This window comes from Canis lupus, chromosome X (assembly GCF_011100685.1).
Source record: "Canis lupus familiaris isolate Mischka breed German Shepherd chromosome X, alternate assembly UU_Cfam_GSD_1.0, whole genome shotgun sequence".
Taxonomy (NCBI): Eukaryota; Metazoa; Chordata; class Mammalia; order Carnivora; family Canidae; genus Canis; species Canis lupus.
In genome coordinates, this window is record NC_049260.1 from 104,069,685 (window position 1) to 104,084,798 (window position 15,114).

General features: G+C 40.2%; 1 long non-coding RNA gene across 1 annotated transcript in view; it reads left to right on the forward strand.

Moving 5' to 3' along the window:
• LOC119868515 overlaps positions 1 to 15,114 on the forward strand; it is a 107,786-nt gene that overhangs the window by 1,899 nt on the left and 90,773 nt on the right. The window lies entirely within an intron of this gene.

The following is a 15,114-nucleotide window of genomic DNA, read 5'->3' on the forward strand; positions in this document are numbered from 1 at the left end:
GTGTACATTTGCAAAATGGATACAATGCAGCTATTTATTTAAAAGAAGAAAGATCTGTAAGTGCTGATATGAAAAGATGGTCAGGACATGTGATAAGGCTGAAAGAGAGCAAGATACTGAACAAATACATAGTTGCTTCCATCAAGGTAAAATATGTGGGAAAGTGCAATATATAGTTGCGTGTCCATTAACACCTGAAACAAGTCATGAAGTATCCATGAGAGGTATTATGAAAGGATTTTCATTTCTCCACAACTTTTTCATTTTTCAACAATGATCAGGTGTTATTGGGGGGAAGAGGGAATAAATACCATTTCATGATATTTTTAAAGGAAAAAGAAGAAATTTGTTAATCACCACTTCCTCAAAAAACAATGTCCTGACTGTCTGGGGATCAGTGGACAAGTCTGCCCAATTTAAACTCCCTCCTGCTGCCTGTTCTATCCTCCCCAAACATCTCTATACTTAGAAAAGTATTTTCACATACATTATCTCATTAGACTCCAGTTGTTCACCAGTTTACTTTTATTAGCCAATGAGAGTTAAAAACCCAATTAGAAGAGCACAGCCAGGCAGTTGAGTGCCAAGGTCTCTGAACCAAGGCAGGCATTTATGCGGCCACTTGCCTACCTCCTCAGCTGTGGCACCATGAGCAAGTGATTTCACCAGTCCAAGGCTCTAGCTTCTCATCTGTAAAATGAAGCTAACCATTTCATGTGAAAATACAATGAAGTAGTATATGTAAGATGCTTAGTTCAGTTTCTTGGTCATGACCAATCCTCAATAAATGCTGTCTCTTTGGTTTTTATTTAAAAGACTTGGTAAAGTGTTACTTAAAAAATATCAGTGGACATAGAGAGGAAAACAAAACTTTAAAAGCCCAAATATCTCCCAATGGCACAAAAATAATAACCGAGTTACTCTTTCCAAAGATATTTATTGTTAAAACCTTCTTGTATTTCAGGGGGAAAACAGTATTCATGTGCTAGCATTTTTATCAACCCATCTTCTATATGTATTTTTAAAAATTATTTTATTTTTTGTTTTTTAAAAGATTTTATTTATTCATAAAAGACAGAGAGAGAGAGAGGCAGAGACACAGACAGAGGGAGAAGCAGGCTATATGCAGGGAACCGGATGTGGGACTCGATGTGGGACTGGATCCCGGGACTTCAGGATCATGCCCTGGGGCAAAGGCAGGCACTAGACCACTGAGCCACCCAGGGATCCCCTAAAAGTTATTTTATTTTATTTTATTTTTTTATTTTTTTTATTTTTTTTATTTTTTATTTTTTTTTCCCTAAAAGTTATTTTAAAAGACATCTTACTATACACATCATTCTGCACCTTGCTTTTTTTTTTTTCACTTACTATATCTTGGTGATGGAAATCATTGAAACAAAAGGGTACTTGCATTTAAAATTCTCTGGTCAATATTGTGAAATTGTCCTTCAGAAACATCATACCAATTCACATTCCTACCAACACTGCATGTGGTTTTTTTGTAACCTCACCCTAGGTATTACTAGTTTTAGTCTTTTAGAGATACTGTTACTCACTTTAGGGTATTTTCAGGACTAACAAATGCAGGGTAGTATGATAGAAGGAATTTGGGCTTCAGAATCAGTCTTAACATTCTCCTTTGCAAGCTAGATCTTCATTCCCTCGTTTAGTAAAGTTGGACACGATGGCGGTAACTAGCTCATAAGGCTCCTTGGAAGAATAAATGAGACAGCCCATTCAAAGCACTTAGCCTTCCAAACACTAACTGCTTCATAAATGTAAAATGCTCACATAACAACTTTCCACTCCCAAGGCTCAAGGATGGGGGAGGGTCACTTCTCCAGATAGTATGCCCTTGAGATTCAGAACTTCTGTTGTAATTCTGTATCAGCCTCCACTAGAAAATAACTGCAGCTCAGGCAATCAGTTTTAAGAACACAGCTGACTTTCTACCATAGTGAAGAAATCTTAGGGTATAAACTATACGCAGAATATGTAAGTTACAGGTACCTAATCCTGTTTTGTGCAAATGGCTCAGCACAAGTGGTAAGTGTGAAAGTTTGCTTAAGGCACTAGTTGTCCCTTTCCAGTTGCTACCTCCTTCAGTTGCAAGCCCTGGAGCCATAAACTGTTCTGGATCATTTTCCCTCACTTCCACCCTCCCAAGGGAGCCCTCTCACCTTCCAGGTCCTGGGAAGAAACCCAAGCCCCATGATATTGGTGTCCCAGGCGCTTCCCACTCCTTGGCTTGAACTTGCCTTTGGATTAACAGAGCCTGAGTTAGTAGTGTCCTAGGTCTTTGCCTACAAAAGTCTTCGTCAGGGCATTTCCTCTTACTTCATTGCTTTAGATGGGCCTCTCAATAAACACTGCTCTGGGTCCTTCCCAGCTCCTTCTAACCTCTGAGATCCCAATTTCCCTTGTCAGATTCTGCCTCCAGCTGCACCAGCTGCTGGTTCTGCAAATCAGTCTCCCCAGGTACACAGAACAAATTTTATGACTTTATTATCCTTTTCTCATTATAAAAAAAGTTTTTCGCAAAAAAACTCTTTAAAAAAAAGGTGAAATACTACTACCCAAAGGAAATTGCCATAAAATTTTAGTTCCTTTCACTGTGTTTTTCTCTGAGAGTGAAAAATTTTTTTTAACTGAGAACGTGGTGATATAATTTTGTGTAATGAAACTTCATGCCTGCATAAAGTATTAAAAATACTCAGGTACCTCTCAGCTTCAGTAGACCTTCTTCCCCATAGCTCTAGCTTTCCTACAACCCCAACTAAGATTTAATCACATTCAACCTTGTCCACCTGGAATCCTTCATCCAACCAATGGGATTTTGTGGGAAGGGCTGCTTACCACAGAACCCACTTCCCCAGCCTGACCTGGCAAATGCTCTTTTAGGGGCACAAAATTCTTATTTTCCTGATGTGGCAGCTGAGAAAGTTCTCTCTCTAGGAGCTCAGGGGCCTATTAAGTAAGAGTGTAACATACCAATCTGAACCCCTTTATCATTCTCCCTATTTCATCTTTCCTTTCAAATATAGTCATTAGGAAAGCATTTTGTAATCTATTAAGAACCAAATAAATTTAAGGAATTAGTATAAATAATAACCATAATATTTTTCTTGTTTATATGTGCATGTTTATGGGCAATTTAAATCCATTGTATAAACCTATTCTTAATTTATATGCATTTGAAGGTAACCTGGAAGTGTTGGTACCGTGCAGGTGGCTGGGGCCCTAACCAGCTCCCCGCCCCCAGAGTTTCTGTTTCTGGAGCAGGGCCCATAATTTGCATTTCTAAGTTCCCAGATGCTGCTGCTGCTGCTCCAAGAACCCTACCTTAAGCACCACTGTTCTAAAAAGTGGTAGGATGTTATATTTGGGCCTTCCATGCTCAATATTAATCCACTCATTCAAGTATTCATTCAGTCAATGCACATTGATTAAATTCCTACTCTGTGCCAAACACTTTGCCAGATAGTGGGAATAGAAAGATGGATAAGACACAGTGCCCATAGGAGTTCATGACCTTTTGAAGAACACATACAATTAATTCAATATTTACACTACAATGTGACAAGTGTCATGATAGAGATATGGCCATAGTGCTCTGGGAGACCCAGAAAGGGTGTCAGGAAATGTCTTTTTGAGGAGGTGGTTGGGCTGTAGGTGAAGACGTCAGAGGGGTCAGTAGGGGCCAGAGCCAGATGAAGAAAAGCCTTATGCAGTAAGCTGAGGGGCTTGACCTTTCCCCTGAAGGCTGTGGGAAGTCATGGAGGGTGATTTCACAGAGGTCAGGCAATACTACAATGGGCAGAAGTAGGGGATTTGGCACCCAGGCCCAGGTTCGAATATTGGCCGCACCTCCTGTATGACCTGGGAAAAGTTACTCAGTCTTCTCTCAGCCTCCTTTTGGTCACATGTAAAGGGGGAAATAGCATCTGTCTTATTTAGGTGTTGCAAAGATCAAGAAAAAGTATCTTAATTCCTGGCATATGGTAAGTATTTAATAATGGGTGATTATGGTCAGAATTGAACTTTAGAAAGCTAAAGACATGAAAGACCTGCTTCTCAGATTATTACTGTTCGTTTGAAACTACCAGGCTAGTTCAAATATCAAGGCCATATTTGATGTAGTGGCAAGTGGGATGATTTCATGGTGTACTGATAATGATTTATGGATGACAGACTGTTTGAGAGGCATCGTGATTTACACACATCATTTTAATTCTTGCAATAACCATAAGAGTTAAGTACTGTTATCATCCCCAATTTTACAGTGAAGGGAGTAAGGCTCAGAGCAGTTAGGTAACTTATACAAAGTCGCACAGCTTATCAGGGGCAGAGTTTGAAGTCAGACGCAGGTCAGTCTGACCCCAGAACCTGCGGTATATTCACCAAATTTTTTCACAGCAAGCAGTTCTGTTTTTCTGGAGTGTAAAGCAGTGATGGGCTGTAAGACAATGTCAAAGATTTTGGGCTTTATTCTCACATTCTCTAATCTTGAGCAAGTCTGGTTGTTCCTACCTATTTCATATCCTCTCTGAGAACATGCCTCCGTGACCCACCAGGGATCGTTTGACCTTGGGTCTGTGGTACTTGCTGTTGAAACTGAGGTGGTCACAATCACTTTCCAAAATGCCTTGGAGCATTTACAACAGGGAACCTCCTTCTCTTGCAACTGGGACCATATTTAACTCCATGGGAGGAAGTAAGGGGTAAGCTGAATTATTTTTTAATACTGTTATTACAAATAGCAGTTATTACTTATTGAGTGCTTGTTATATGTCAGGAAGTTAGTGGAATACTTCAATCCTCACAGCAACCCACAGCAAGTATTGTTATCATCATCTCTAGTGAAGGGTGAGGAAACTAGGCTCAGAAAGGTAAGTAACTTACCTAAGGCTAGCAGATGCAGATTCAAGCAGAGAACTGGTATGTTCATCTTAACAAACATTACATTTTTAATTTCTTACTTGGCCTCTGTAGCTCTAGTACTTCCACATACAAATGTAATCCTCTTGAATGCTTCCACTGCCTACATGATTTATTACCACACAATACTTCAAACTCTATTTTTAATGATGTGTATGCAAATATTCCTGCTTTCTCAAAATTATTGCAGGCCATTGGAGATCATTCTTTGGCCATTATCAAAAAGATAAAAAGTGACACGTGTTGCCATGGATGTGGAGAAAAGGGAACCCTAGTGCACTGCTGGTGGGAATGCAAACTGGTGCAGCCACTGTGGAACATAGTATGGAGGTACCTCAAAAAATTTAAAATAGAAGTACCAATTGATTCAGCAATCCCACTTCTGGATTTATATCCAAAGGAAATTAAGTCACTGTACTGAAGACATATCTGCACCCCCATGGTCACTGCAACATTATTTACAATAGCCAAGACACAGAAATAAAATATCATTCAGCCGTTAAAAAAAGGAAATCCTGCCATTTTTAAAGGTTTTATTTATTTATTCATGAGAGACACAGAGAGAGGCAGAGACATAGGCAGAGGGAGAAGCAGGCTTCCTGTGGGGAGCCAGATGCAGAACTCGATCCCGGGACTCCGGGAACATGCCCTGAGCCAAAGACAAATGCTCAACTGCTGAGCCACCCAGGTGCCCCTAATCCTGCCATTTATGACAACATGGCTGAAACTAGAGGACGTTATGCTAAGTGAAATAAATCAGAGAAAGACCAATATGGTATGGTCTCACTTCAATGTGGAACCTGAAGAAACAAGAACCCAAACCGATAGAAATAGATTATAGAGAATAGATTGGTAGTTGGCAGGGGCAGGGGGTAGGGGAAAATGGGCAGAGGTGGTCAGAGAGTACAAACTTCCAGGTAGAAGATGAATAAATTCTGGGGATGTGATGTACAACATAATGACTATAGTTAACAATACTGTATTGTATCCACGGAAGTTGCTAAGAGAGTAGGTCTTAAAAGTTCTCACCATTCAAAAAAAAAAAAAAAAAAAAAAAGTTCTCACCACACACATACACATGCACATGCACACACATGCACAAATAAGGTAAATATATGAGGTGAGGGATGCATTGCCTTATCATGGTAATCATTTCACAAAAGACATATGTATGAAATCGTCACATTGTACACTTTACACTTACACAATGTTATATGTCAATTGCATCTCAAAAAAGCTAGGAAAAAAGTCATTCTCCTCCATTTACTAATTTGTTCTTCTTTATAAATAATTTAAAATAATTATAAAATAATTATAAGCCAGGCTAAATTTTAGATATTTCATATAGAGGCTTAATGTGAAATTGAAGATTCTTCCAAAGTTGTAAAGTATGATTATGAGAACATTATAGACTCCAGTCCCATCTGATTCAGCTTCCAAGGGTAATTTATCCTAAGTGCTTCACAACTTAAAGAAAGTGATATTCTGAGCTACTTGGGCTTCCATGTGTTCTCAGGAATTCCCCCAGCAGGTAACCAAAATTGAGGCTAGAAATAGATTGCCTTAAAATTGAATTCTCAGTCATTTAAAAGGACTGGTGTTTTAATCCTTGAAAAGGCTGATATATAAATATGAGAAGTACAAGGGCACCTGGCTGGCTCAGTTGGTGGAGCATGTCTCTTGATCTCAGGGTTTTGAGTTCAAGCCCCAGGTCGGTATAGAGATTATGTAAGAATAAAATCTTAAAAAATGTGAGAAATAATATGAAAAATTAATGTAAATGTAGATATTGTTTTCTAAAACAGATCATTGTTATTGTCTGCTTCGAATTTGTGGCAATGCATAAACCCTGTTAATTTTCTTATCTGGAGTAGCTAGCTGAATATGCTGAGTACTGACACTAGGTGGCAGCAAGAGATTAAGCTAGAAACATCCCCTTTTTTGTTCTTTTTCTTTATTTTCAAAGTTTTTATAATAATAAAAATAAAATCTGCTTCCTGGACTAAAACGAAGAAGACACAACACACTTCCTTGTTGCTGGGACAGTGCCAGTGGGTGAGAGGCCAGGTTGCTGCTGCTCAAAATGGGCACCTTAGGGAGATCACCAACGCTCAATTTTGAGTGGTAGACTGACCTCCAGCTTTGAATGGTCTGGAATTCTGGTATGTGTCACCTGGAATGCTGAGGGATTAGAAGTTTGAAGGTGAGGTTTGAGAGGTGAACCCCCTCCTGTGAACCATTTCCTGAAAGTCTGAATAATCATTTTACAGAGAGAAATCTAATTTTCAAGTGGATGACAGCACTTGGGCTAATTAACTCAGTGAATGCTCTTCCCACATGGACAAGATAAACAAAATTAACTCAAAGGATCACTTAGAGAGCCGAGGGAGTTGGCTGATCATAAGGGCATCTCAAAATTACCATGTTTGATATTCAGCATATGCTTGTGTGTTTTTTAGTGCAATGTCTATACCCAACGTGGGGCTCTGACTCATGAGCCAGCCAGGCACCCATCCTTGTTGTTTCTTTTAATCTCTAGAACTTCCCTTCTTGGGACGCCCGTGTAGCTCAGGGGTTGAGCATCTGCCTTCAGCTCAGGGCAAGATCCTGGGTCTGGGGATTGAGTCCCACGTTGGGCTCCCTGTGAGGAGCTGCTTCTCCCTCTGCCTATGTCTCTGTATCTCTCTATGTCTTTCATGAATAAGTAAATAAAATCTTAAAAAAAAGTGAACTTCCCTTCTTGTATTTTCTATTTTTTTTACTTTAAAAAAATTTTTTTTGTAATAATAAATTTATTTTTTATTGGTGTTCAATTTGCCAACATATAGAATAACACCCAGTGCTCATCCCGCCAAGTGCTCCCCTCAGTGCCCGCCACCAGTCACCCCCCCCACCCCGCCCTCCTCCCCTTCCACCACCCCTAGTTCCTTTCCCAGAGTTAGGAGTCTTCCATGTTCTGTCTCCCTTACTGATATTTCCTACCCATTTCTTCTCCCTTCCCCTCTATTCCTTTTCACTATTATTTATATTCCCCAAATGAATGAGACCATATAATGTTTGTCCTTCTCTGATTGACTTATTTCACTCAGCATAATACCCTCCAGTTCCATCCATGTCGAAGCAAATGGTGGGTATTTGTCATTTCTAATGGCTGAGTAATATTCCATTGTATACATAGACCACATTTTCTTTATCCATTCATCTTTTGATGGACACCGAGGCTCCTTCCACAGTTTGGCTATTGTGGACATTGCTGCTAGAAACATCAGGGTGCAGGTGTCCCGGCGTTTCATTGCATCTGTATCTTTGGGGTAAATCCCCAGCAGTGCAATTGCTGGGTCATAGGGCAGGTCTATTTTTAATTCTTTGAGGAACCTCCACACAGTTTTCCAGAGTGGCTGCACCATTTCACATTCCCACCAACAGTACAAGAGGGTTCCCTTTTCTCCGCATCCTCTCCAACATTTGTAGTTTCCTGCCTTGTTAATTTTCCCCATTCTCACTGGTGTGAGGTGGTATCTCATTGTGGTTTTGATTTGTATTTCCCTGATGGCAAGTGATGCAGAGCATTTTCTCATGTGCTGTTGGCCATGTCTATGTCTTCCTCTGTGAGATTTCTGTTCATGTCTTTTGCCCATTTCATGATTGGATTCTTTGTTTCTTTGGTGTTGAGTTTAAGAAGTTCTTTATAGATCTTGGAAACTAGCCCTTTATCTGATAGGTCATTTGCAAATATCTTCTCCCATTCTGTAGGTTGCCTTTTAGTTTTGTTGACTGTATCCTTTGCTGTGCAAAAGCTTCTTATCCTGATGAAGTCCCAATAGTTCATTTTTGCTTTTGTTTCTTTTGCCTTCATGGATGTATCTTGCAAGAAGTTACTGTGGCCGAGTTCAAAAAGGGTGTTGCCTGTGTTCTCCTCTAGGATTTTGATGGAATCTTGTCTCACATTTAGATCTTTCATCCATTTTGAGTTTATCTTTGTGTATGGTGAAAGAGAGTGGTCTAGTTTCATTCTTCTGCATGTGGCTGTCCAATTTTCCCAGCACCATTTATTTTTTTTTCCCAGCACCATTTATTGAAGAGACTGTCTTTCTTCCAGTGGATAGTCTTTCCTCCTTTGTCGAATATTAGTTGACCATAAAGTTGAGGGTCCACTTCTGGATTCTCTATTCTGTTCCATTGATCTATGTGTCTGTTTTTTGTGCTAGTACCACACTGTCTTGATGACCACAGCTTTGTAGTACAACCTGAAATCTGGCATTGTGATGCCCCCAGCTATGGTTTTCTTTTTTAATATTCCCTTGGCTATTTGGGGTCTTTTCTGATTCCACAGAAATCCCCTTCTTGTGTTTTCTAGCACAGTAAATGGTACCACGACCCACCAGTTATTAAAAATGGAACTTTGGATATTCTCAACTCTTTCTTTATCTTAGCTTCCCCTAACCAAACAATTACCGTCCTACCAATTCTACTTCCTTAATTATTTCTTACGTTTGTCCCATTTTATGTTTGCTTTAGTGTGTGGAGAGGTTGGAGAAACACTTGTGTGACATCTCATTCCTAAACTTTGTAATAGCCTCCAAAATGATTTATAAGCTTGTAATCCCTCATTCACTCTTCTACCAGTGTCATGAAGCAAGTCTGTTTGTTTTTTATTAAAGATTTTATTTATTTATTCATAAGAGACTCAGAGAGAGGCAGAGACACAGGCAGAGGGAGAAGCAGTCTCCATGCAGGGAGCCCGATGTGGGATTCCATCCAGGGACTCCAGGATCACGTGCTGAGCCGAAGGCAGACGCTTAACCGCTGAGCCACCCAGGCATCCCGAAGCAAGTCTGTTTGAAGCAATGCTGACAACATCTTTCTGCTGATTGCAGTGACTCCCTATCAAGACAAAGTACAAACTCACATGCAGAGAAGATAAGGTCTTCTATAATCTTGTCCCTGCCATGGTTGCATTTCCCTGATGACTAATGATGTTGAACATGTTTCCATGTATGTGCATATTGGCCATTTGTATATCTTCTTTGGAGAAATGCCTATTTTGATCCTTTTCCCATTTCAAAATTGGGTTATTGGTCTTTTTCTTGTTGAGTTGTAAGAGTTCTTTATATATTCTAGACACAAGTGTCTTAACAGACATATGATTGGCAAATACAATCTCTCATTCTCTGGGTTGTCTTTCAGTTTCTTGATAGTGTCTTCTGAAGCACAAAAGTTTTTAAGTTTGACTAAGTTCAATTTATCTACTTCTTTTTTAGTGGCTTGTGCTTTTGGTGTTGTATCTAGAGTTCTTTGCCAAATCCACTGTCATGAAGATTTACCCTACATTTCCTCCTAAGAGTTTTTCTTTATGTTTAGGTCTTAGATTGAGGTCTTTGATCCATTTTGAGTTAATTTGTAGATATAGTATGAGGTAAGGGTCCAATTTCATTCTTTTGCATGTGGCTAACTGCCACATGGCACCTTCAGATGAGAGAAATGATTATTCAGAGTCTGAAATCTTGGAACAAAGAGAGGCCTGAAAGGGCCTCCACCGGCAGGCGTCACCGAGAAGTGCAGGTGCCGAGGTGAAGCCCTGAGAGAGTTCAGGTTGGCTCTCAGTTTTATTACCTAGAATGTAAAGTACGTGGAAACAAGGGAGGAAAAACAACTCAAGAAACCAATCACGTGAGGGGCAAGAGGGGACTGTGGACGTAACTTGCTGAACAGGACTCAGAGGAGCCTTAACTAGGGGGTTGTGGGGGATGGGAGAGCTGATCTCCACAGGCCTGGCTGTCTGTTCATCACCATTGCTGTCTTCAGGACGGACCGACTGCAGGAGTAATTGGCTTTTGACACATGGATAAAGCTGTTGCCATTTATGCGTGGCCCTGTTCTTATTGTTTCTTTTACCCGCTGAGGTCTTGCTCTCCCACAGCTGGCTGGTTGTTCCAGCACCTTATGTTGAAAAGCCTAAGACATGATTCTAATGGTCTGTTTGCTGGAAGAGGTATGACACAGTCCATACTCCAGTGGTTCCAGATTATGGTCCCCAGAGCACTAGCATTGATATCACCTGGGAACTTGTTAGAAATGCAGTCTCAGGGGCACCTGGGTGGCTCAGTGATTGAGCATCTGCCTTCGGCTCAGGGCATGATCCTGGGGTCCAGGGATCCAGTCCCTGCAGGGAGCCTGCTTCTCCCTCTGCTTCTCCCTCTGCCTGTGTCTGTGCCTCTCTCTCTCTCTCTCTCATGAATAAATAAATAAAATAAAATAAAATAAAATAAAATAAATAAAAATAAAATATCAGAAAGGGAGACAGAACGTAAAGACTGCTAACTCTGGGAAACGAACTAGGGGTGGTAGAAGGAATATCAGAAAGGGAGACAGAACGTAAAGACTGCTAACTCTGGGAAACGAACTAGGGGTGGTAGAAGGGGAGGAGGGCGGGGGGTGGGAGTGAATGGGTGACGGGCACTGGGGGTTATTCTGTATGTTAGTAAATTGAACACCAATAAAAAATAAATTAAAAATAAAATAATAAAATAAAATAAAATAAAATAAAAAAGAAATGCAGTCTCAGGTCCCATCAAAGACCTACCAAGCCAGAAATTCAGTGGTTGGGCCCAGCCATCTGTGATTGAATAAGCCCACTGGGGGACTCCGAAGCAAGATCTGGTTTGAGGACCAAGGCAAGTCAAATCAACTGATGAAGCACATGTACTTTGTGGGCATCTGTTGTATGGATTATCTCCCTTTCCTCCTTCCACCTGGTCAGGCCACCAGATTCTGTTGATTCTTCTTCGTGAATATTTCCTGTATCCATTTGTCACTACTTCTTCCCATTCTCAGTCTCATCATCTTAGTTCAGGTCTTAATCACTTCACACTACAACTACCTCTCCTCCTCTAATATTGTCTCTTCTGGGTCAACCCAAAATTCCTAGAATACTGTTCTGAAAAACAACTTTGTAGACATCAGTCAGCGCCCCACTCAAACATAACAGTGATGATGCATTGTTGCCTCCAAGATGAAGTACATACAGATTCTTCAATTGGGCATTCAATGATCTCCTTAATTTGATTCAAAAGTGACTTTATTTTTTTAAAGATATATTTATTACATATACCATGAACATTTTTGCCTCTGCACCTTTTCCTTTTCCATATTCTTGCAGCCCACATGTACCACCTCTCCCATTTCACTCCTACTCTATCCCCTGGATTTTAGCTTGAATATCTTCCCTTTCTGGCTGCCATGGTTGGGTGCTTCAGGGAAGGTAAGGCACCCCTCCTCTATGCTTTCATAGAACATCGTTCTTACACACCGTATTTTGATTTTCTGTTTGTCTGTCTTTTCCACTGGTGTGTAAACTCCCTGATGACAGGAACCCTGTTTGTTAGCTCAACAAATGTTTGTTGACTGGTACTACGTGCCAGGCTCTATATCCCAAGCACCTAGGAAGTATTTCATAAAAAAATTTCTAATGGATTAAAATGAGGTTTATCCTTTGTTTTTGCTTATCCCTTCAGTCACTTATGACACTGTAAACCATGTTTTGGGGAGATGAATTTTAGGACACTTGAGATGACACCTGAGGGCAAGTAAGTGGTGTAAAAAATTCAAGAGCTATGGACATAATGACAAAGAAGGAGGGAAGGAAGGAAATTTGCACTCATCAGCGACAGTGTGCCAGATACCTAATAGGAAATAAAGCCTTTTTTCTCCTCCATCTTTTATGTAAATTTGCAAACTAAAATTAAACATGTGCAAATAAGTAGGATTTAGCTTGAAAAGTAAATCTTTTAAGCACAGATTTGAGTGTCAGAAAAAAATGAACATTTTACATTAAGTTTAGGAAAATGTCTTTTGAGTGTGAACTGAGTTGACACTATTTATAATTTACAGGGACATTATGACTAGTTTTCCCCACCTCTTATCCTATTCTCTAATTAATTAATGACATAATTTGGGGGTACATCTGACTTAGGAAAAGGTAGCAGAGAGTAAAAACAGAGATTCCAAAAAGTTTTCAGACAGCCTGGCAGTTCAGCCTCCTTCCACAGTGATCAGGAAAGACTGGACTAGGAACAGGATTCCAGATTCATCTAAGGTTAAGGTCAAAATTTCCAAACTAGAGGCTGTGTATCCTTTAGGGACTTGCAAATCCATGTAAACGGCAAACATGGTGTGCAATAAACAGATCTAGTACATATATACGATGTTTTAAATATATGCAGATGCTATTGTGATGAATAAAAAGAAATTCACATACTTTTACAAATAAATGTTTGTTTTTCCTCATTACTAAAGCAATACATGTAAATCATAGAAAACTATAATCTGTGAAAAGGAAGAACATAAAGTTTACCTAAAATCCTACTACCCAGAGGTAATGACAGTTATGCCTTTTTCAATAAACTTTTATTTTTCAAAAAAAACCTTTTATTTTTCAGTAGATTGAGGTTTACAGAAAAATTGTGAAGACAGTACAGAGTTCCCATATTACCCACACTCAGTTTCCCCCATGATTAACATCTTACATTATTATGGTACATTTGGTATAATTAATGAGTCCATATTGCTTCATTATCATTAATGGCAACCCATTCAAATTTCCTTAGTTTTTACCTAATGCCCTTTTGCTGTCCAAAAATCCTATCTATTAGTTACTACATTGCATTTAGTTGTCATATTTTCTTAGACTTCTCTTAGCTATGACATTTTCTCACACTTTCTTTTTTTTAAGATTTTATTTATTTATTCATGAGAGACACACACAGAGAGAGAGGGAGAGAGAGAGAGACAGACAGACAGACAGAGACACAGGCAGACTCCATGCATGGAGCCCGACGTGGGACTAGATCCTGGGACTCCAGGATCAGGCCCTGGGCTGAAGGCGGCACTAAACCGCTGAACCACCCAGGCTGCCCCATTTTCTTTGTTTTTGTTGGCATCGACAGTTTTGAGGAATGCTGGTCAGTTATTTGTAGAATGTCCCTCAGTGGGGTTTGACTGATGTTTTTCTCATGATTAGACTGGGGTTATGGTATTTGGAGAAGAAGACCACAGAGGTAAAGTACCATTCTTTTTTTTTTTTAATTTTTTTAAATTTTTATTTATTTATGATAGTCACAGAGAGAGAGAGAGAGAGAGGGGCAGAGACACAGGCAGAGGGAGAAGCAGGCTCCGTGCACCGGGAGCCCGACATGGGATTCGATCCCGGGTCTCCAGGATCGCGCCCTGGGCCAAAGGCAGGCGCCAAACCGCTGCGCCACCCAGGGATCCCTAAAGTACCATTCTTATCACACCATATCAGCTGTACCACATTTAAGATGTTTCCCCCCACTATCTAAAAGTAGAGCATCCCTATGAAGCTTTTCATAAGCTGAAATGGCTCTAAGCTAAGAAGCAATTGCCATTCATGATATGGAAAACATTTTGAGCATTCCCAGATCCAAAAAAATCACCTCTCTTTTTTGGTACCTTAGTACACGTCTTGCTAATGGAGGACAAAATAAACCAAGAAAAAGCACAGATGCTTGCAGACACAGTTCGAAGCTCTGGCGGCTGGATGCTGAGATGGTGACGGTAGCTGCCAGAGAAGGGGCTGGGAAGCACCACTCTCACTGCTCGGGGCACAAGCTGCCTCTCTAAGAGCTCACTGCAAATCCCAAATGCAACCCTCCCTTTGCTTTTCCTCTTTTTCTCTACAAGTGAAAATACTCTTCAGATTTCTTGCAGTTAGCAAAAACAGGTATCAATGTATGTCTTTCATAAAAGTGAAGTGGTGTATGGGAACTTTGGAAAAGCAGGGCATACCTGTATATATTATTACACTACACACCCTATTTTGTACTCTGTGTTTTTCATTTAAATGCCCATCGTAAGACTCCTCTATGTCCTTAATGTCAGGGTATGAATATCTACAAGTTCATTTTAAAATAGTAATGAGAGCAGCCCTGGTGGCTCAGCGATTTAGCGCCGCCTTCAGCCCAGGGCCTGATCCTGGAGACTTGGGATTGAGTCCCATGTCGGGCTCCCTGCATGGAGCCTGCTTCTCCCTCCGCCTGTGTCTCTGCCTCTCTCTCTCTCTCTCTCTCTCTCATGAATAAATAAATAAAATCTTAAAAAAAATTGTAATGACTTCCAGAGGAGCATTTTGTGTTCATGTCTTTCTTTCAAAAGATG